This window comes from Balearica regulorum, chromosome 1 (genome assembly GCF_011004875.1).
Source record: "Balearica regulorum gibbericeps isolate bBalReg1 chromosome 1, bBalReg1.pri, whole genome shotgun sequence".
NCBI lineage: Eukaryota > Metazoa > Chordata > Aves > Gruiformes > Gruidae > Balearica > Balearica regulorum.
This window is the reverse complement of record NC_046184.1, coordinates 122,986,091-123,008,273: the sequence shown is the minus strand read 5'-3', so window position 1 is coordinate 123,008,273 and position 22,183 is coordinate 122,986,091. Positions and strand designations below refer to the sequence as shown.

The 22,183-nt window shown below is 43.3% G+C and overlaps 1 long non-coding RNA gene across 1 annotated transcript in view; it reads right to left on the bottom strand.

Annotated features, from left to right (window-relative positions):
• Positions 1 to 274: 274 nt before the first annotated feature.
• The window catches only part of LOC142604825 (uncharacterized), a 109,989-nt gene continuing 88,080 nt past the window's right edge, over positions 275 to 22,183 (bottom strand). The window contains exons 2-3 of the long non-coding RNA XR_012838665.1: positions 491 to 886; positions 275 to 400 (exon numbers count right to left, since the gene is read on the bottom strand). This is a non-coding gene — a long non-coding RNA (uncharacterized LOC142604825). The remainder of the gene's footprint in view (positions 401 to 490; positions 887 to 22,183) is intronic.

Here is a 22,183-nt window from a genome sequence, read left to right as displayed (position 1 = left end):
TCACTCCCCTCCTTCTCTAGACAGGGGAGAAAAGGTACAATGAAAAAAAACTTACGGGTCGAGATAAGGACAGGGAGAGATCATTCTCTAATTATCATCACGAGCAAAACAGACCGAACTTAGAGAGGGAATTCATCTTATTTATTACTAAGCAAAACAGAGTAGAGGAATGAGAAATAAAATAAAATCTTAAAACACCTCCCCCCACCCCTCCCATCTTCCTGGGCTCAACTTCACTCCCGGCTTCAACCTCCTCCCCCCCCAGCGGCACAGGGGGACGGGGAGTGGGGGTTACGGTCAGTTCATCACACGGTGTTTCTGCCGCTTCTTCATCCTCAGGGGGAGGACTCCTCTCATCGTTCCCTGCTCCAGCATGGAGTCCCTCTCACGGGAGACAGTCCTTCATGAACTTCTCCAATGTGAGTCCTTCCCATGGGCTACAGTCCTTCACAAACTGCTCCAGCGTGGGTCTCTCCCATGGGGTGCAGACCTTCAGGAACAGACTGCTCCAGCGTGGGGTCCCCCACGGGGTCACAAGTCCTGCCAGCAAACCTGTTCTGGTGTGGGCTCCTCTCTCCACGGGGCCACAGGTCCTGCCAGGAGCTTGCTCCAGCACGGGCTTCCCATGGGGTCACAGCCTCCTTCAGGTGCCTCCACCTGCTCCGGCATGGGGTCCTCCACGGGCTGCAGGTGGAATCTCTACACCCCCTCATCCTTCCTCCATGGGCTGCAGGGGGACAGCCTGCTTCACCATGGTCTTCACCACGGGCTGCAGGGGGATCTCTGCTCCAGCGCCTGGAGCACCTCCTGCCCCTCCTTCTGCACTGACCTTGGTGTCTGCAGAGTTTCTTACATCTTCTCACTCCTCTCTCCGGCTGCAAAAGCTCTCTCTAGCTGTTTTTTCTCTTTCTTAAATATGTTATCACAGAAGTGCTGATTGGCTTGGCCTTGGCCAGCGGCGGGTCTGTCTTGGAGCCGGCTGGCATTGGCTCTGTCAGACACAGGGGAAGCTTCTAGCAGCTTCTCACAGAAGCCACCCCTGTAGCCCCGCCCCCCCCCCCCCCCGCTATCAAAACCTTGCCACACAAACCCAACACAAACACCTGGCCCCTTTTTACCACACTCACAGTCTTAGTGTGAGTGAACCTCACTACAAGTAGCTACACAGGCCACCTCAGTCTGATATAGAAATATATCATGGGGTCTTACATCAAACTCTTCAGAACTGTGGCCCATCCAGCCAAGCAGTAGGTTGAAATACCGTTTTCAGTAAAATAGATCAGTGACAAACATGGGCTTATGTGTTGCCAGGATCTCAGCAAATATTGCATTGCTAACCCTTTTTTTGTTCTGAGCTCCCATCACACATTGTGGTGCCATTCTAGATGCCCCATAGCACCTGCAGAAAGAGATGAATTGGCACAGAAGTAGGTGGAGAAATGTTTTTCCAAACACTGTGGTAGGTATGCTTATAAGTAAGTAACTTATTTACTCTCCCTGTCCATAGCTCATAATTGAAATCCCTATACTTGAAAATTCCAGCTCCTGCTGAGTCCAGAGATGGCTTTATTATCAGATAAACTTCTGGCCAATAGAGGAGTTGCAGTTTAAGCAATGGACTACACAGTCCAACTTCTAGCATGCTATTTTTTATAAAAAGGAGTTGATTGTCCTGCAAGTAAATCAAGGCAAACTCCTTAAGATGGCCTTCAGCCTCTTCTGCCACTGGTATTGTATTGCAGCCTATTTGCAATTGCAGCTGGTATCTCAGAGGACCACTGGGAAAGCACTGTCAGCAACAGGGTCAAAGAGCTGGTTTAAAGCTGTCCTACTGGTAAGACCTGAGCACTGCTCGCTCTTTTAGCAAGCAGATGTATGGTGGTGTGGAGAACCATGTGACAAACAAGTAAGAGAAAAACAAAACAAAACATTTCTGCCACCTGAATGAGTTTCCACTTGGAAATTCACAGTGCTTAGCAAAATGACAAGAGGAAAACAAAAGAAAGGAAGATATAGTCTATAATTACTTGGGGTTTACTGTGTGAAGGTATCATTGTAAACAGCACAGCCATGCCTCCATAAAACCATCTAAAATATATTTTTTTTATATCTGTACATTGTGTTCAATCTCCTTGAGTTTATCTCCTCAAGTTTGAGATTACCTTGAGGGGAAAAAAAGGTCTTGAACTGATGTCATCTTCAAGGAAAAAAAAATGTGGAAGACAATGTCCTGGTTTCCTATTCTAGCAGGAACTGAGGTTGAAAAAGACAACAAAATTGGTGCAGAACCAAAACCTGTTGACTTACACCTGCCTTTCCATTCACTTTGGTGTCTTGGAGTAAGAGATTTGCTGGTGAGGAAAAATCTTTAGCTTCTGCTACTGATAATGGCTTCCAGGGTGAGAAAGGAATTAATTTCATCCCTATACAGTGGATCAACACAAGGCCATTGTACCAGTTAAGAGCAGAGCTAGTCCTGTTCTCAGCCCCATGACTTGGGTGGCTTTGAAGTGATATATAGTTTGTACTGTTCCCTGCACTTGGGTGAATTTCAGCCTCAAGGTATCATTTGTAATGAGTAGCTTATTGGGTGAATTTTATCTTTCCCGCTTGTTCATGGGCAAGACAGAGTAACAGCAACTCGCAGTGGATCTGGATACTGGGATTTACTGATGAACCAGAAAGGTCAGAGCTTTTACCTTACCTGATAATTTAACACAGTCACTCCCCTCCCTGCACTACCTTCATGACGTCTCAGCTTTACTCTCTAGCTGGTCTCTGCTGCTCTGGGAAGGTTGGGCAAAAGTCATGTCAATTCATGCTTTGGTGCTGCTCGCAGTTAATGACCTTGGACATAACCAGATCCCTGAGCATCCCACTGCATTTGTCTTCACTTTCATCTGATTTCCAAGAACTCCCCCTGCTTCCAGGATCTTTCCTCTAGTTGAGATCTTCTTCACCTTCTTCATTCCAGGTCCCCTTCTTCTCTCCCTTCTTCTTTTGGGAAACCCTTGATTTTGGTCATCTTTTCTTTCTATAGCCCAAGTCCTTGTTTTGCCTAATCTAAACAGTCTAGGTGCAGAAGCAGAGCACATGATCAGCCTCCTAATTGGTGCTTCTCTTTTATGTGTCTTCAGTAATGGGAGGATTCAGGACATGCAAGGTTTGTTCAGTCCAGGTACTATCAAAATTCAGAACCAGCCTGTACTGCTTGCAGCTAGCAAGCAGCAGGCCTTTGCTTGAGAGTTCAAAAGTTAAATTTTGGATATGCATCCCCTCACACGCACATATACCCAATTATCTGCAGCTTGTTAGCATTAACAATTTAAGCATTTTTTTCACTACCACATCAGAAATTTAAATATCTGAGCACTATTCACCCTCAATGGTTGAACACAACCAAATCCAAACACAGGAATGCCAAATTCTGCAAGAAATCCACAGTCAGCCACCTGTCCCTGTGCGATTCACTCCGGATTGGAGATGCAAACAAATACAAAACATGCTGGAAACACAGTTCAATATCACTGTCTTGAATATACAAATGGGTATTTGCTGAAATGTTTGTAGCGTTACCCTAGACCCAACAAGGCAGGGTTTCACTTAACTCCAGTGGCTCTGAATCTGAAATCAGCAGCTGAAACCAAGTCCCAGAAGCGAGCAAGTCTCCTAATAGCCAGAGAAATTATGATTGCCAGCTAGTGTTAAGAAAACTGAGTTACTGTAAGGTTAATGGCATCATAAAAGTTCCACTGCCTCTTCTCCTTAACGAATTAACTAAATTAGTAAAGATGATCCACTTCCTGTTTCTGCTTTCATAAAGAAGGCATGTACCCTTCTCCCAATTAAATTAACAGTTAACTCCTTTTGACTCAAACTGTACATGATCAGAGCCCAAATGAGCTTTAATTTATACAAAGACTTAAAAACACAAGTGGAAGTGTTTGCAGATTTCAAAGATAGAGCAATGAGCTGTAGAGTTAGACTGAAGACAAGCAGAAGCCTACACAATTCAGAAAGGTCTCTTCTGATCAGAAGGGTTAATTAAAGAGCTATAAGCAAGTTAAGCTAGTTTTGAATGCACAATGCTCCCTTGGATGTTTCTGAGTGCATCCTGTAGATCTCATCTTCACTGAAACTGAATTGAAAATAGTTCTGTCTAAACCTGCTTATCTTGAAGATAAATCACCTGAATATGCATCCTGTGACTCAAGCTCAGCACACTGTTTTGAAATAAAAGTTTTTAAATAGATAGTGTTTCCCAGCATAGCTGAAGATGCGTAATGGACAACAGATTTGGGATGCTCATTGCTGGACTCAGATGGGACTTTAGAAACACTGTCACACAGACAATCTTGTGACAGACCAACATTCACAAACCTCTATCTGTGGTGTCCGTAGCTGGTGGCATACAGTGAATTCAAAGTTACCTTTGGGTAAAGACAAGGGATAGAAAGAAAGATATTAAAATGAGAAAGGGAAAAGCTCTCCCAGGGTTATTTCTGGGTGTCCAGACAAGCATCTTCCTGAGACTGATCTCTCAAGTACAGCAAATTAACACAACAATGAGGATGATTTCCCCTCTCCCATGCCGTGTCTTCCCCCTAGTCAACCAGAAAAACACAGAACCTTTTGTTTTTCACTGCTCAAAGTCTCAGTTGTTTTTCCCCACTTCTGATGCTCTCAGCATTGATTGCAGCATGCTTTGATCAGGTACAAGGGTTGCAGGCTGATGGGTAGCTAAGCTTTGTGCAGGTGGTATTGCTGGGTAATACTTATCAGCTAATACCTACTATGCTATCGGCTAAGACTTGCTTTTTCTCTGTGATAAATCAAAGGCTACAAAATGTGAGGCAGGAAAAGGGAGAGGGGAGCAGGGCAGGGGGATTCTCAGTCTGTTGGACTTTGTGGGTGTATGGCCGAGAGAATAACCACACAAGAACAGCATGAGAACAGCAAGGGAAACTGCTGTACTGGCAGCTGTGATGGAAAGGCAGGTTGCAGAACTGCAGACGGGAGGCTCTCAGCATGGCATAGGTGAAGGCACTTTAGGCACTGCAATAATATCTTGCTGCAGGAAGGAACGTTCCTGACAGTACTGGTACACCTGCAAAATGTTGAGTGAAACCCTTCACCTGATTCTGTTTTCCTTCCTATCCCGTGACTGTCTCGTCCCCTGCATTTTTAGGCTGAGTGAGTAGGAAATATCTCCCGGCAGATGTTTGTGTTGGCAAGTCCCTCAGGACTGTCATCTCATTTGGGAATCCAAGGTTCTGTGCCAATGCACTCTTCCCTGGTGATGCCTCTCTGTCACTTGTCCCTCACAGTGTCCTGAGCTAACATCCAGAAAGGCGAGTTGGGAGCCAGAGGCAACATGGCAAGGAACAAGTTACAGCCTAGAGTCAAGGTCCTGTAGATCAGCAGAAGATTGCTCTTGGTGACTCCTGGGCAGGTATGGTGCATGTAGCACTCCAGGAAGGATAGCCACCATGCACATGAAAAAAATGGCAGAGTGGTTGCAACTGCACGCAATGCTCAGCAGTCCCTCCAGCTTCATAGATGGAGGACTAGCAGTAGGGACTGCTGATTAACACAGCATTAGAACAGGATGCTCAAATAGAAATATAGGTCAAAACGGTTTCATATATCCTGCATTAAAGAGCTTATAACACATTTCCTGACATATTGCTGTAAGCAAAGGCTAATCTTTTCTGGAGTCACTTGTAAGCAATTTCAGAGTTGCATTATGCTGATTTTGCAGTCTGCTTTGGGAGTACAGGTCCTACATGAGAAAAATGGAAGTCAAGTCAGGTGCTGCCTGCTTTTCCTCCAACTATTTTAAGAGTAAAGATTTTTGCCTGATGGCTTTTACGTCCTGATCCCTTTTACCCTTGGAGACCCTGCAGAGAAGTCTGCCTCAAGTCTACGGGCCCCTTGGTGCAGCCTGCCTGGGGGGCTGCCACGGAAGGGGCAGATGGGACAGGAGGAAAGCTGGTTGTTTTCTGCCAGCAACCTGCACAGCGGGCGAGGTATGCAGCCCATATGTGCTGAACCAAACACGACAGGTTCCCACACTCGGCAGTGTTTCGTTCTGATGATTCAGCATTTCTCATTGGGAATGGGCTCCACCAGAAGATTTCCGGCCAGATTTAATCAAGGATGCTTGAAAGCCATCCAAAACACAGGCCAGGAAAGGAAATAACTACAAAAAAACACCAGCTTTTTCGCATTTTCTGAATTGTTCAGTAATTACATTTGTTTAAGATATAATTCATGCATGATTGTTTAGAGTTGTCCCTGCAACATTTATCGCCTCACACACAATTATCTTTCTTTCCTTCCAGCATCGGTCTGTAATCAGTTCTACAAACCCTTTGAGATATTTGTTTGAAGACAATGGTTTTTTTCTGTAGGGAGTAAAGATGGGAAAGAAAAATGTTTTCAAAGCTGCAGCCAAAGAGAAAGCTGGTAATCAGACAAATAAAAGGAAAATACAGATTTTTCTGACCTAGTGAAAATGGATTCATGAGGAGTTAATTTTTTCCTCTTTCTGCTTTTTCTTCTTCCACACTATATTTTACTTCTCTTGCTAAACAGTGCAAAACTGATGCATTACCATAGCTCAAACTTTTTCTAAAGATGAAAAGTTATATTGGTTTAACTCAATGATTGTATACAAATTCTGTACTACGTCAGTACAGTTCAAGTGGTATGACCTTTTGAATTTCAATGCAGTTGTACCCGTAGATGCTGTATACTAGTCTGGGAAATGAATAAGCAAAGCAGCTGTAATGAACTGTTATGCCAAGATGGCCATGCCCACACTCAGGGTTTATGTGTGTGAATCTGTCGGTAGGAAACATTTCCTACCTGGCACAGTTAACAGTGGTTAAAACCAAGAAAACATTGTCTGTGTAACCAGGCCATAAGGATGAAATGTTGTTGAAAGTCTCTGGCTGCTTTGTGCTCCTATAGCAATATATATTATCTGTAAATCTGGTTTAGCAGCCTAATTAGTCAGAGCTACAGCAATTTGCATCACTGGAGCTGCTCAGCCAGAGCACACAGTAAATTCATCTCCTGGAAACAGCTGCTGCCCCCGTTGGTGCTGCCTCCACCTTCGGGTGACTCCCCTGCCTCAGACAGACTCCAGCATTTGTCCTCCCTTCTTCGGACAGCTTGTGAGCATTGTCACGTCCAAGAAGGTTTCCCTGGACTGATTCAAGCCATCAGTGGAAGCTGGGGCTTGGTCCGTTCACCCCGTCTCACTCCGTTGGGTTCGTGCCCCGCCAGCGGCTCTTCCCCCTCACCCAGGAGGCTGATGCCTTCGTACGCTGCAGGGAAAGCTCGGGTGTGAAGAGCTGGGCTTGGCTGGAGGGTTTTGCTGTGGTTTCGACAGTGTATTTGTGCTTATGTCCCTCCTTGGCTAGTCTTGGGCTGTTGAGTTTGCTACCAACCTTCCTCCTGATCTTATGAAATCTGGTTGTGCTTTGCAATGCTCAAACCTGCTGATGTGCTGTTCCGTGATAAGGAAGACGCCGCTTGCTCTGGATGATGTTGTGACTCAGCAACAAATGGATGTGTGGTCATCTGTGAGTCTGGGTGAGCAAGGACAGAAACACAGCTGTCGCCAGATGAGAGCGCTTCAGCAAATCTGGTTTTCTGTGCCTGGCCTGAGGATGCCAGCCCTCCTGGAGGGCATGAGTATTTAAGACTAACACAGCAGTAGTTAGTTTCTATTTTTTTTAGAAATGAAACAGTACAGAGGGCTTATTTATTGCTGTCTAGGTAGCAAGGCTAACGATTGGGTGTTAGCTGGAAGAGAAGTGTTTGGATGCCTTGGGCTGAGAAACCCTAAGCATCAAGGATGTAACAGTTCAGGATTTGAAGCTTGCCTCTTGTTAATGTAGGTGCCATTTGTAAAATGCAGGTCTGGATCCTGAGCATGCATAATATGTTTGGTTGCTCAGACCTGCACTGATTAAAGCCAGCCAACATAGTTAAAAGTACTTCTTCTTCACTGCAAGAGTTTATAATGTGATATTCAACTATTGGTTCTTAAAATCAGTATTTATACAGCACCACTAAAATGTGAAGTGCTTTCCTGAAAAACAGTCCTGATGCTATCTCCAGGGAGACAACAGTCTGGTGGTATAAAACGTAGGGTTTTTTTAATTAGTGGATCAATCCTCCCTTGTTTGGTTTCAGTGAATTACTTGTACAAGGGCTACAAGTTGAGTAGAGATTTGTAGACTCAAGCTAGACTGAAACTAGACAAAATAAGACAAGAGGACATATGTTACAGGGTTAATGAGAATGAAAGAGCAATTATAGCCATATAGTCAGAAAGTCACACTCAATGTATTATCACAGCACCACTGGTCTTCCTATTTTTAGGTTCAGTCCTTTGTGAGGGAAGATTAGCTTTTTGCAAAGGGTGTTTTAAGAGACAATGAGCAGAAGACTAGTGACAGGATGAAAGTGGGTCCAGGCATTAGGCATTGATGACAAAAAGTCCATTAACAAGAGCCAGAGAAGTGAATGAAAGAAGCAGACAGTAGAAACGTTTGGAATAAAGAAATCCAGTCTTGCAAAACCAAACCAAAGGACTTGTTCACAATTAATATATATTTTGGTTATGCTTCTGGATATAAAGTCAAAACCCAAAAATATTTAATGAGAAGGGGCTCCAGGAAGATTCCAGTCTGAGAGCTGTAACACGAGCTTTGTTGCTATTGTTTTTTCCCAGCATCTTCATCACATACCTGTGGGTTCTTGTTAATTTTCCTTTTTCTCTTCCAACAAAAACTGAAATTGATGTGTTCCTGAGGAGGAGACAGCAGAGCAGGCCACTTCTTATTTTCTTCATGAAGAATCAAAATCTTTTGGGGAAATAAGAAATTTCTGTGTATAAATTCTGGATTTTGTGAAAAGGGCATTTTTTGTTGGAATTATTTCCCCAGGAGAATCTTGACCATTTCTAATAGCTAGCAAAGCTTTTTGGCTAGTGCAGACAGCAACAAGGAATGTCTCCAGAGGTCTAAACTGTATCAAAGGTAGCTTAGGTTTTGGAATATTTCAGAGGGATTGTGTGATTTTTCTTTTGTGACCTCTGGCTTGTGGGGTCCATCACCTTATTTTATACCAGAGAGTCCTCCTGGTTATGAGTAGTCACTGAAAGACCCTTTCTTCTCACCAGCTCTCAAACAAGTTCTCCCAGCTCCTGTGGAGACATGTCTTTGAATATTCCAGATATGTGCTAAGGGAGAAAGGTATTTACGTCATGACTGTATTTCACAGATTTCCCCCATTGTGTTGTAATGATTGTCTTGTTAACTAGTTACTTTGAAATCACTCTTTGCTTAAAAGAATTTAAGGTAAAATGGACATTGAATTATTTGGGTTTGGTATCCAAATTAGATGGACAGCGCCATTGCCAATATTTATAAAAGATACATCAAGACATGAAATACACTTACACCAAATTAAATTTTGAATATCTCTCTCTTCACCTGCACAGCTGACTTGTTATAGACTTTTTATGACACATGCCTTGTGAGGCACTCTGTCTTCCTTTGTGCCTTAGGTTTCATTCATCACAAGGAAGCTGTTCTTAGTGGAGCGTGCCAGTTTCATAACTGATTTCTTTGAAGTCTCCAGAAGGAACTGGACAGAGTTAATCTTCCATCTCCTCTCCAAATCTATGTCTTCCTCCATAAAATATATTTACCTCTAATTTATGCAGGGGGTAGTCCTGGCACTCCTATAACTAAATTAAGAATCAGCTCATTTATTTTTAAGTCACCTTGTAATAAGAAGACTTGTCTGACCGTTCAACAATTCCTAGGCTCAACAGAAGGTAAAATTCATCCCTTCACAGCCTTTGATGGCTCAATATGTGCCTTCCAGCATGAACTGTGTCTGCCCACCAAGCTTACATTTCTGTTAATCTGTACATTAACAAACATGCAAAGTGTGACAGAAAGAGGTAGCTCATTACTGGCTCTTGACTGAAACAGGCATTTGTCTTCCTTTGGGAAGGCTGTCACCTGCATTTGGGATAATGCAGGTGACAGCGTGGGGACCTGTTTTTGGAATGAGCTCCCTGGGGAGATGGGGAGGATCTGGTGGCTGACTGTCTTTGAGAAGTGCTGCATAGCTTTATTTGGGGAATCCTTTTACCAACAGGGTAGCGCTGGCATCCTCTTCCGTCAGGTAAACTACAGATCAGTTAGATAGTAATACAGTCTGAAAATCATTATTTACATCCTGCCACGAGCAGAATTTTAACACGCATAAAGTACAATACAAGCAACTCCACTAACTCACAGTGCGGTGTCCTTATTCTGGTTGCATATCATTATGTTAGTACTGTATGTGGAGGTACTCAAATACTAAAGAAATAGTAACTTACAGGAGTGTATTAGCCCTACAGGCAGAGGCAGCAAGTGTAAAGGAAGGGTGATTCCTCCCCCCACCCCCCTGTAACAAAAGCAGCAGAAGCTGGGTGCTCTGAGGGGTGCTGGGTTTAAGCACAAGGGGCTCAGTAACACTGTGGCTGTTTCAATGAAACAAGTTTCTCATCCACAGTGCACCTATACAGGGAAGACAGGAGTGTCTAAGGAAACTAATGCTCCCTCCAATACCCAAAGATGCTGATGTCTAGTTGAACCTCATAACTGCTTCAAGATATGCTAATCTGATTAGCTTCATCCCCTCCTCCTGCCCTTATTCCTTGAAAGTCAAGATCCTCTGGCAAACAGCTTGTTCCCATCATACTCCCTGATGCCCTGGCTACAACATGAATGTACCAGGGTGGCACGGAGCAATCCTCACTGCCCATGTGCCAACAGCATCTTCCTATGTAAGGGAAGCCCTGGAGAGCTGAGGAGGCTGGTTTTGCACTATCTGTACTTTGATACATCAGCACAAAGAAGATGCACCACAAAGAACTAAAGTTTAATCCTGCATCTTCCCACACAGCATCTTTAAGAAAATTCTGTCTAATTCAGTAGAAAGAAAGAAAGAAAAAAAAGCACATCTGGATATTGTTAACACCTGTTTTTCATTTCATAAAGTAAGACTGGGGCTGAGCTTCCCATGGTCTAAAGCTAAATTGTCAGCACAATTCTGGTCACAGATTTTAAAACACCTTTGGGGTGTAAAAAGCAAAAGAACACCAATTGATTTACAGATCAAAGACTGATTTTACAAGATTGGCAAAAAAAATCCTGTCCTCACTTGTAAATAGCACAAATAAGCCATGTAAATCTCAGACAATTGTGATGGGGCCACACACTGATATTCTCCCCAGCGCTTCTCTGGCTAGAGCCTCCCCAGTATTTTCCTCCAGTTCAGACATGCACCATGAATACGAGGTCTCATTTTGGGGAAGATGGGAAGCTCACTGGTCTCTGCTGTTTGAGACAAAAGCATGTTACATAATGTATATGGTAAAATTAATTTTGCTGGGACATAAGGGAAATGCCATAAATAGCCAACAGGCTGCTTGAGAGAGCAAGCGAGCGAGCACTCCCGAGCCTCCCCAAGCTCATGCTGGCTGTGCCTTTCATCAGCAGAGTCACTGAGGAATATCTGCCATTCCGGGACAGATAACCTTTGCTCCATCAAAATGCTATTATTTTAGCAGTTATTTCTTTAAATGCCAGATTAGTTAAACCTCATTTTCTCATGTACTCAGACGTGAATCTAGGTGCTGCTCCATGGTTAAAGCAGAACACAACGCACCCCTTCAGCAGATCCCTGCTGTCCCTAGAGATGGTTCAAACCTGATGGGTACCTTTTCTGCCACTTCCCCAGATGCTCATGAGTTTTTCTCAAAGACCCAGCTCCAGTGCTCCTGCTGTGCCATGTGCAAGTTAGGGGTGTCCCTGATGGCACCACGACATGGCAAGCTACCCAGGGCTGTCAACCCACACCTCCGTCTCCCCCCACACACAGTCAGCAAAGCTCCGGCAGCCCCTGGGACGGTGGTTGCTGCCAGTGGTCATGTTCCCCACAGAGGAGGTTGAATAATATGGCAGGGCACATTTGCTCCGGGAGCTTGGTGGCTGTCGGCCCATCCTCTGGACCTGCAGCAGCCTCTGCGTGTTACGGAGTACTTCTAGGAAATTATTCAGCCCAACGCTAGTAAGGGACTCCTTTTGGTGATCACCTGTTGGTTTATTGTGGTTTGGTGTAACATCTTCCCACGGTGCATGGCCTTCTAGGTTTGGACAGATATGTAGCCCAGCCCTTGCAGGGTCCATACATATCCCCCATACAAACCCATAGCTTTGGTTTAGCTCACTTTAGTGCTGCTGGCAAGGAAGCTGCAGTAGCCCAAGGCTTGACATGAAAATAGACTGCTGAGGGTTGTTTAATTGGTTGTTTCAGCCAGTTATGTAGCTCACAGCGAGCTCCATGGACACACTGAGCTGGTTACTGTGAAGCTGGCTGTGAGCCTCCAAAAGCTGTGGCACAGATGTACCCTTTGTGGCTTCTGAACCTGGGCTTACATCCCCGGCTTCTCACCTGCGTGCTCTTTATCACTAAGGCCAGTGATTGATAGCCATTCTGCCCAAGGGGACCTGTACAGGATCCACCAGACGCTGCCTTTTCTGAACCAGGTGGTTGATGCCTGCGGCTGCCCTTGCAGCCTGTGCCGCAGTCCAAGCCAAGCCAGGGAGCGTAATGGCAGCCCACTAACGCTTGGCCTTCAGGCCAGCCTGACCGGGGTCTGTGAGCTCCTCGTCCTGTCTTGGAGTAGCAGCTAATGCTACATTGGCAAGTGCCAAGCCAACTCCTTTCACCCTTAATTCCCTTTGGCCTGTGTATGAAAACAGTATCTGCTCTTCTTTTCTTCTTTTTTTTTTTTTTTTTTTTCCTTAGCACTGACAACTTTCCCTGGGCAGCTCTCCTATTGGAAATAAATTATGTGTCAGCTTTTGATGGAGACATGTCAGCTGAAGCCTAAGTGATGAGAATAAGACCCATTTCACTTGCAATGTGTACTCCAAGTTTGAAGCAAGCCAGGCATTTGGAGGCAAAAGTCAGGTGCATCAACTCACTCCTCCAGCCTCTCCTTCTCTTTCTCCTGGGTGACAGTGCTGTGTGCCTGCAGGTGGTCCCAGCTGGGCACATCCCCAGGGCACGGGGCCGCAAGGGGCTGTGACAGCTCTCCCAAACTCAGGCAGTGTGTTTTGCTCATCTCCTCTCAGAGGGACCTCTCAAACCGACCAAACCCAGAAATCAGGGCAGTGGATGACAGGGAAGAGTGAAAAGATGGAAACAGAGTTTGCCCTATGTCTCTTGTTGCGATCTCCCAAATAGTATTGATGTATTTCATGGCACTGGATCCTAAAGCAGAAAAAGGCCATGGTCTCAGCCTTTGCCATGAGTCCCCTGACATCTCTATACACCTTTAACCGATATGTGGAAGGCAGAGGTGTGATTAAAACACAAAACCAGGGACACCCCGTTATTGACAATAGTAGGTTAAATGCTGCAGAATTCGTCCCTGTTACTCTGAGAAGCTCTTTCTTGATACAAATCTCCCCAGAAAGGCTTTGAGGTCAAAATTTACTTAAGAGGAAAGAGAGGGAAGGGAGTATGTCCAGGAAACATCCATGAAATCAGACCCGCTTTCTAAATAATAAATAATTCAAAAATAGCCAGAGGTCAAAACCTGCAATAAACTCTGATCAAGGTCAGCATTTACCTCAACATAAATATCTTCTTAACAGAGTCAGAGTTTTTTTGGTTGAGCGAAGCTTGGCATAAAGTTTTCCATGCAAATGCCATTTTGTAAAAAGAAAAGCAGCCAGAAAACCCCTCAGCCAGTCCAGGTTTAAAATCATGTGTCGGAGACTCTTATGACCCCTTGAGATAACAATTTCATCTAGGCCGAGTGACAGGTACATTGCATACAGTGCTTTAAAATCCAGAGTGAGAAGAGATTTCCTGACTTCAGCGCATATATCATGTTGTGAACATTGGGTGCTTTGTTTTCATTACACTTGCCTTCCTTGTCAGCACCCCAGCTAAAATAAAGCAATCCCCAGGCAACTTTCACAAACACACAGTGGGAAGAACATACATTCATTATGCGAGGTCAAATTCAACATTGCACAACTCCATTTACTTTAATTGAATGTGACTCACACAATATACGCAGTAGGAAGTGCGTATTTGCCTCCATATGTGGGGCTTTGGGAACTTTTTTTTGAATTAGCTGCAATTATTTGCCCAGTGTTGGTCCTTGGCATAGAACACCTGAATTAAAAAGTAAATTTTGTAATAGTATTTTCCCTGATTTATGAAAGAAAATAAACAGAAAACCTCATTCCACTCCCCACCAACTCTCCCCACCAACAACATAAATATTAAAGCTGCAGCAATGCCCATATACCCCCATGCCTAACCTCCAAATAAAGATTTAATCTTGCTTTTGGCAAGTTATTCTTTCAGAACTTTGCACTACCTGAGTAAACACAAAACGAAGGAGCCGCAGAAAAGACAGAGATTATTTCAGATCCTGCCTGTAAACATTCCTTGCTACCTCATTTCCAGTAGTTGCTTGCAGCTGATAATCACTTTGGAGCAGTTCCCCATATGTAAAAGATTGCCCAGTTCCCTGTTTCTAAGTCTCCTTTACTTTTGCAAAAGTTCAAGGAAGATGAAAATAAATGAAAAGTCAGGCTGATGGTCTCTGAAAGGGCAACCTTCTTTTCTAGTCAATAAATAGATCCTTGAAATCCTCTTCTGACAGCCTTGGAATTGGGCCTCTAGCACTAATGCCAAAGCTATGATTTAAAGTTGTAGGGCATGATTCTCCCCTTGGTTACAGCGATGCAAATCTTTAATTTCAAGGAAGTCATCAGACTGACTTCGGGAGAGCTTTGCTGGGTTGGCTGTGGAGTAGATGAGATCTGGATCTTTCCGACAGACCTTTGAAGTATTAGCATTACCCCTTGAATCACAACATTGCATTTTCACATTTATAATTACACCCAAAATCATACAGGATTTTGCTCATCTGTGAAGAACCCCCAACAAATGCTTTTGACTCAGTATGGAAATCTAGAAGCTCAAATCAGCAAGAAACACTGCTGAGCTTTTCTCCATAATCTGTGACATGCATTTGAAAATGAAGAGGTTATTTTTAATTATAATTGACATTTTTTCTCCTGGTTCTCCCAGAGAAGGCATTCATCTTGCTGGAAAAGTGGCACTGCTAACAACATCGTCACAATGGGAGCTCAGTGGAAGAACCTGTAAACAGACCTCTAGCGAGCTTTAAAAACTATCTGTCTTAGACTGCGAAGTTTAAAACCACGGAATATGATCTTTCCCAGCCCTTCTGAGGGTCTCTGAGAAAGAGAGGAAGGAGAAGAAGGAGCTTCTTCCCTGCCCGTACTGCAGCCCTTGAGGCTGGGCTTTACGGCAGGGGGCACTTTTGGTGGACACCTCTGTGCTGGGGATGCAGCACCGCTCCCATCTCCTGGGTCTAAATCTGTGGCCTGGGACCTGCTGCAGCCCCATGGCAAGGCAAGCCCTGGTGAGGGACCCTGCTCCCGTGCCCACGTTTCCCTGAGGAGGAAACATAGGTTCAAACATAAGTTCAAACTCCTGAAACTGGGGCCAGGATTTCCCGTTGGCAGGTCTGTGTGCTATTGCCATATGCTATACACCGCTCTCTCTGTTTGCCCCCTTGTCCTTCCTTACCCCTCACCCTGCACCAGACCCTGCTAAGTCATCAAACGTGGTTCAGAGCTATAAGCACACGGTCAGAAAATGCACTAAATAAGTGCAGAAAACACACAGTTAAATTAGGAAGTAGCATCAGTTCAGCAGAGTGCGACTCTTTCTTGAGGATGCAAATATCAGCACAACAAAGCACCTTCCGAATCAGACAAGCTATTAATAAATACTTTTTTTTTTTTTTTTTTTTAAGAGCTTTGAAAAGAAATTTGAGGACTGTGGAAATTTGCAGCATGGAAGAACCAGCTCCTGTGAAGCCTTCTGTCCTGGGTTTCTCCTTGAGCCTGGCACAAGCCCTTTCCTTCGCTTTTACAGTGTTCACTGAACCAGCCTATTCAGAGGCAATTATTAGCACCAGCTACAGCAGAAGCAGCACCACATTTCTGGTTTTCTCTGTAAACAAACATTTAAGCCCTCCTGGCAGGACTATCATGCCTCAGGGGGAAAAAATGCCCGCAGTCATCAGATCTGCCAAGATTTAGTCACTATCTGTACCAGGACTGTAACATCCCCGGCAGGGAACACGACTGACACGCGATGTCTCTCAGCATTATTTTATTGAATCGACTCCTGTGAGCTACAAAGATCTCTGGGAAGCTTCAGCTCTCTTAACCTAGTGTGGAGGAGAAGGTCTCACCTGGGTTCCTGTAGAAAAGCCAGAGGATGCTGAGGGCTGGGAAAACTCAAACAGGACAGCAAGGTCAAAGCCCAGCAATGAGTCTTAGCAACTTTGGGTCTTGTGAGATCTCCCCAGCAGCTGGAGAGAGCACTGATTGCTTCGATAAGGACCTGGGTTGGGAGGAGTTGTTGCCTGCTGATGGGTGATACCAGTGGCTTTTTAAAAGAAGCAGCTCAGATTTCACACTGTTGAGTGTTAGCGTTGTAATAGTTAAACTACTGAACTTCTGCAACTGAAACTGCAGAAGTCCACACAGCAGCAATGAGATAGATGTAATAAATGGTGTAGCAGAACTGGGGTCAGATATGTAGCTTATGGGCATGGTATCCTACCATTTCAGAAACCCATACACTAGAGCTGAAACATAAATATCCTGTATCCACTACCAAAGCAGAAAAAAATATTTTCAACTAGTGTGGGACAAAGACAGGAGTTTTGTGCAAGGGATAAAAATTACACTGTAATATGCCCCCCCACCCCACCCCCCGAAAAAGGAGAGAGTATTCCTTCATGGAGAAATCGATTTTGAGGTTATACCTGTTTTAGCAGTACCCAAGGGAAAAGTAAACAAAAAAACCTATGTGGCATTATAGACAGACCAAGCCAGAATGTAAGGCTGGGCAGAATGCTCCCAGAAAATATCTATAACACATCAAAAGCAGCCACTCAAATAGGATTTGACTCGGCCTGATTAAGGAGCAGTTCCCCTTCACAGGTAATACGGGGGCCACCTTTTTACCAAGTTACAGGCAAACTTGTAACCCAACACAAAAAAATGATCAGAGATGGAAATCCAGTTCTGGGGAGGAAAGTGGATTGGGGAAGACTTTTACTTCATTATGAAAACACAGAAAAAAATACAGCTGAAGATGCAGAGGCAGCAAGTAGCAGCATCCAACAGAATAAACAGCATTCAAGCTATCCAGACCAACCAAATCTACCATATTATGCTAGAAATCTATTTTTTGTTTCAAGCTGTTGAACTTTTTGTCATTTGTGCATGCTGAGCTAGCTGGAACCTGGGATCAAAAGGATGGGGGGGAAGGGAAGAAAAAGAAAGGGGAAAAATGTGCCTGCGTATATAAAACTAGCTCAGCCGAACCTCCCCAAGTATCCAGTTTGTATCAGATTCAGATAAAAAGTCCAGGTTAGTCTTCTGTCCTATTTGGACCTGTACACTCACCACACATCACAAAAGCACATGCATTTTTATTGATTACCTCTGTCCACACCACTATATTCAGTTCTTTTCTGCATTGTGCATTGATTTCTTCTGCCCAACTCACACTATTGATTTTCCCCATTCCTGTTACACGTCTTCTACACTTCTCTCAGCCACTCGCTTGATATAATAGGGAAAGCGTAAGATTAAGTGCTCGTCTTGCAAACACTTATGCATGTGAAAAATTTACACACAAGGATAGATCCAAGGCCACTGCTCTGTTGCAGGGTCTATGTATAATGTTATATGTGTGATTTCTTTATAAATAGAAGGATTACATGAAAGTATAAAATGAGGATCATATGCAAATCCTTTCCTCTTGTTCTTCATCAAGGCAATAGCAAACAGTTCAAGGCTAACACTGAGTTTTCAGCTGTTCTGCCAAAACTATATGTTGAAGGCCAGTTTTAATTAAAGTTAATACCACAGAGATGAAAGTAAGACTTTTCTGCCAAGAAAGGACTAGATTTCCAACCGAGGTCAGGACTCGCAGTTGCAGCCAGATTTAAGGAAAGGACAGCACCTGATACATCCTATGCTGACTGCATTTTTTCAGATGCTCTGCACCGTGGACACTGAGGAAGTCCTCTCCTGACTGCAGATGCAGTCTACTTCAAAATGCAGTCCATGTATCAGACATAGATGCACATCATTCACATCTGGTCAGAAACTTTCTATCTACACTTTTTCTGTGGGTAATTACATATTTCAATCATTAATTTTTTTTTCTTACCTTGAAATGTATAACTTTGATTGTAAAACCAACTGTTCTTAGAGAAAACCAGAAATTTTACATGTATCAGCAGTGTTAATTTTTTTTCAGATTTTCAGTGAGAAGTTGATATATTCTACAGGAGAAAGAGTGTGTGCATTTTTCAGAGTTGCTGTAATGTTTAATAAAATTACATTTAAAATAATTGTGCGTGTGTTGTTCCAAGCAGAGACATTTTAATATAAGGAACTGAGTAATTCTGTAACATTTAAAAATTGATAGTCTGAATGATGTATTTCAATAAAATATTCAGATATGGAGAAAATATTCTCTAAGTTTTTGTATGAGATGGTATTACAAATTGTACATGATAAGATGTGTAGTACCCAGCAATTATTTTGTAAGAAGAAATTATTTGCCATGAATTGTAAACTGTCACTCTACCTCTGTGAACTCTGGCGAAGATGAGGAGGAGTCGCTTTGGAGATTTCTTTGTCAAACAAAATAAGAACCTCTTGCACAACACTGTTTCTTTCAGTCACTTCCGTTTTGAAGCAAGGGAAAAGGCACATACAAAATAATCCTAGCAAAGCAAGAACGGACTGTTTGAATGCATGGGGAAAACAGTGCTGTCTGATTATTATTACTGTGCAGTTTCACAGGTCCCTTGGATGTTATTTCCTATCAACTTTATAGCTCTTTCATCCAAAACCCCAAGAATTTGTAACAAAATGTTGTAGCCACAAGGGAGAGATTTTCCTTAACATATAAAAACCTCACGGTCACACTATGAAAATGATATTGCTTAACAATCTTTATGTGATGCTAAACATTTGACAGACCTGTCTGTGACCACCTTATGGAGGATTTACTAACCTGGGGAGCCAAAGGTAAGAGGTCAGCATCACCTTACACTGAGCGACCTTTGCTAATTAGTCACAAAACAAGGTTTTCAAAAATGTTTGCCAGGAGCTTTTAGCCAAGAAGAGCAGCAGCAATATTGCTCTTAGGAGAAAGGTGAAGGTGAACAAGCTGTTACCTTCTTGATTGCAATGTAACTCCTTAGCTGTGCGTAGCAATTACCTACAACACAATCACCAATATGCGCTAACAAGAAATGGGCTTCTAGGTGGGACTGGCAAGCTCTGCATAACTCAAAATGCCAGATCAGTTCTTCTCAGGTATTTGGAGGAGCTATATTGTTGCAATCAGAATATATCTCTGCTCATATAGAAGTTATGCTAGTTAAAGCAAAGAAAAAAAAAAAAAAATCACATAGGCACTTGGACAAACATGCAAGCAGAAGCCCCTCTTTCTCATGGGTGTTCCCTGCAGCCCACCTGCCCCGTGCAGCAGTCTGGAGCAGGCGTTGCTCCTCTTGATGTGCTCCATGATATGCTCCTCCACTACCACGACTAGGTGTCACAACCCAGGGCAAGGACAAGAGGAGAAGGCCTTTGCTCTTGGCCAGGGAGTGGCATTTTGGGTCTCCTTTCACCACCCAGGGACAGCAGGGTGGTCAGCAGGCTTCCCTGGAGTGGAAATAAATATTGGGATCGTGCAGATGGTGGTAGAGTCCCACAGGTCTTCCATGGGGGCTACTGTTGAAGAGCACGCATCACAGACCGTGATGTGTGCACAAAATTAATCTAAAAATTCTTTTCCCAGGTTGCTTTTATTCCCAAGGTGAGTTTTCTGCTTGGTGTTTTCCCTGAGTTCCTGTGTATGCTTAAGGTGGCAGGGATGATCCCTTGCTCACGTTCATTATCGCAGCGCTGTAGCTGGCTACGAACATCTAAGCAGTTTCTCAAAGAAAGTCTGGGGTATAAGAAACATGCAAAGCAAACTGTATTCTAAGCTGCTTTTTGAAAACGATCTGAAGGTAGCTTGTTTGTTTCTCTGTCCTAGCCTCTCTTTAAGAGTTTGTAATATCTCTACAAAGGCACAGACCTGGCTTAGTGGCTGAGGCACTTTTATTCCCAGTTATAGCTACATCAGCAAATAAGCTGCACTGCTGGAGGATATTGACTGTCTACCTCACATCTGTGTGGCCAAACCATGGCCATTTATTATTCTGTAATTTTCAATCCCCAACTTCTTTAGCCAGCAAGTGATATCAAACTACTGCTTTCTAGCTTTTAAAATCAATTGATAAATAGCATTTGTTTATCTCCAAGGAATCAATGCACAATTACTTTGACCTATTTCAAGAAAATAGGATTTTTGAGATACTATATCCTCCCTTTACTCCTGTCAACAAGCTTGATTTAAAAAGCAAAATAAAGAAGAAACGCAAGTAGCAATGCAGACTTACAGAAATGTGACTGTTCTGCAGTCAAATTATTTTGTGAAACTGGGATCTTTACAGTTAATCTCAAATCTTTCTTTCCTTTGGTCCCAGACTTCTGTCTCCACAGGAGAAAATGGAGGTTCCGGGCTTGTATTTTAAATCTTAGGATATATATAGTATGGTATTTACTGTGAATTACCTGTGAAAAAAATCAGAAGAAATGAATCAAAGAAGGTTTGAATTTCTTGTACAATTGAATTTTTGTACAAAATCTCAATCTCAGAGTGACTGGTGTAATGGGTGAATTTACTTGCATCCAGAATGTCTGACCATATCTCTTGAGCCATCTAAGTTTTCAAAACAGGAATAAGGAATTGCAATACGGGGTCCGTCAGTCAGCCAGTGTGAAACTCTATAGCTGTGTGTTTAGTGGCTGCAGAAGAAACTAGTAGACGTTACCCTAGCAAGGTAGTTGCATTTGGGTGATGGTCCCAGTGTAACTGGAATTTAACTGATTCCATAGGAAAATCCGTATACATAGGCCCATCCTGACTATTGTAAGAAATAACATTTTAAAATCACTTTAGATACGATAGAGTGCAATGACATAACATACTTAAGGAAAAGACGCTTTTCTTCTTTTCTTCAGATAGTTTTACAATTAAGCTACTTTGAGATTACTTGACATCGATAGAATGGGGTTTACCAGAGAGGTTATATCATGTGTCATTGCAGCACATCTTCCTCTTTGCAAGTCTGGCTGAAAGGACGCGCAGGAATTAACTGAGCTGCTTTCTTGAAAGAGTTCCTGTCTAGAATAGAGGAGCTCTCCAGGGACTTCTCTTAAAACCTGTATTTGAGTGTTTCAAAGGAAAGACAGAATAAAACTGCAACAAATGAAAACGTAAATTCTGCTTAAGGGAAACTCCTTCAGTTTGATTGGTTTAGTTCGCAACTCTGTCTAGAATCATAACCCTTTTTCAGTACATGACCCAAACCCTTAATTATTTATTTTCCTAATTACCAAGGGAAACAGGCATTAACCCAACAATTCAGTGTAATGTAGTGATGGTAAAATCTAGAAAAATGGTCGAAATAAAGAGCAGGAACATAAATGTAGAAGAGTTTTAACTGCAGAGAATTAGGAAGCTATTAAAGGAGACGATAGACAGAATAAAGGGGAATATGGCTGGGGAGCCATGATTATAATTTTATTAGGCCTGGGAGTTAAATAAAAGTGAAAACCTAAGAGAAGAGTCAAAACAATTGAATTTGAAGGGCCACTTTGATCAGATTAACTGAGATGGAAGTGGCTCAAGGGATGATACAATCTGTGATCTCAGGGGACACCTGGACTTGCAAATGACCTCAGGACTCTGTCCTCATGCAACCAGGACACAGATGGCTAAAAAGCCCATGGAGCCTGCACTTGCAGTTTTACCCCTACTAACCGGTGTGATAGGGCGGGGTATTGCACTTCTGACTCTGATTGTCTCCAGGGAACGGAGTTTTTGTAAG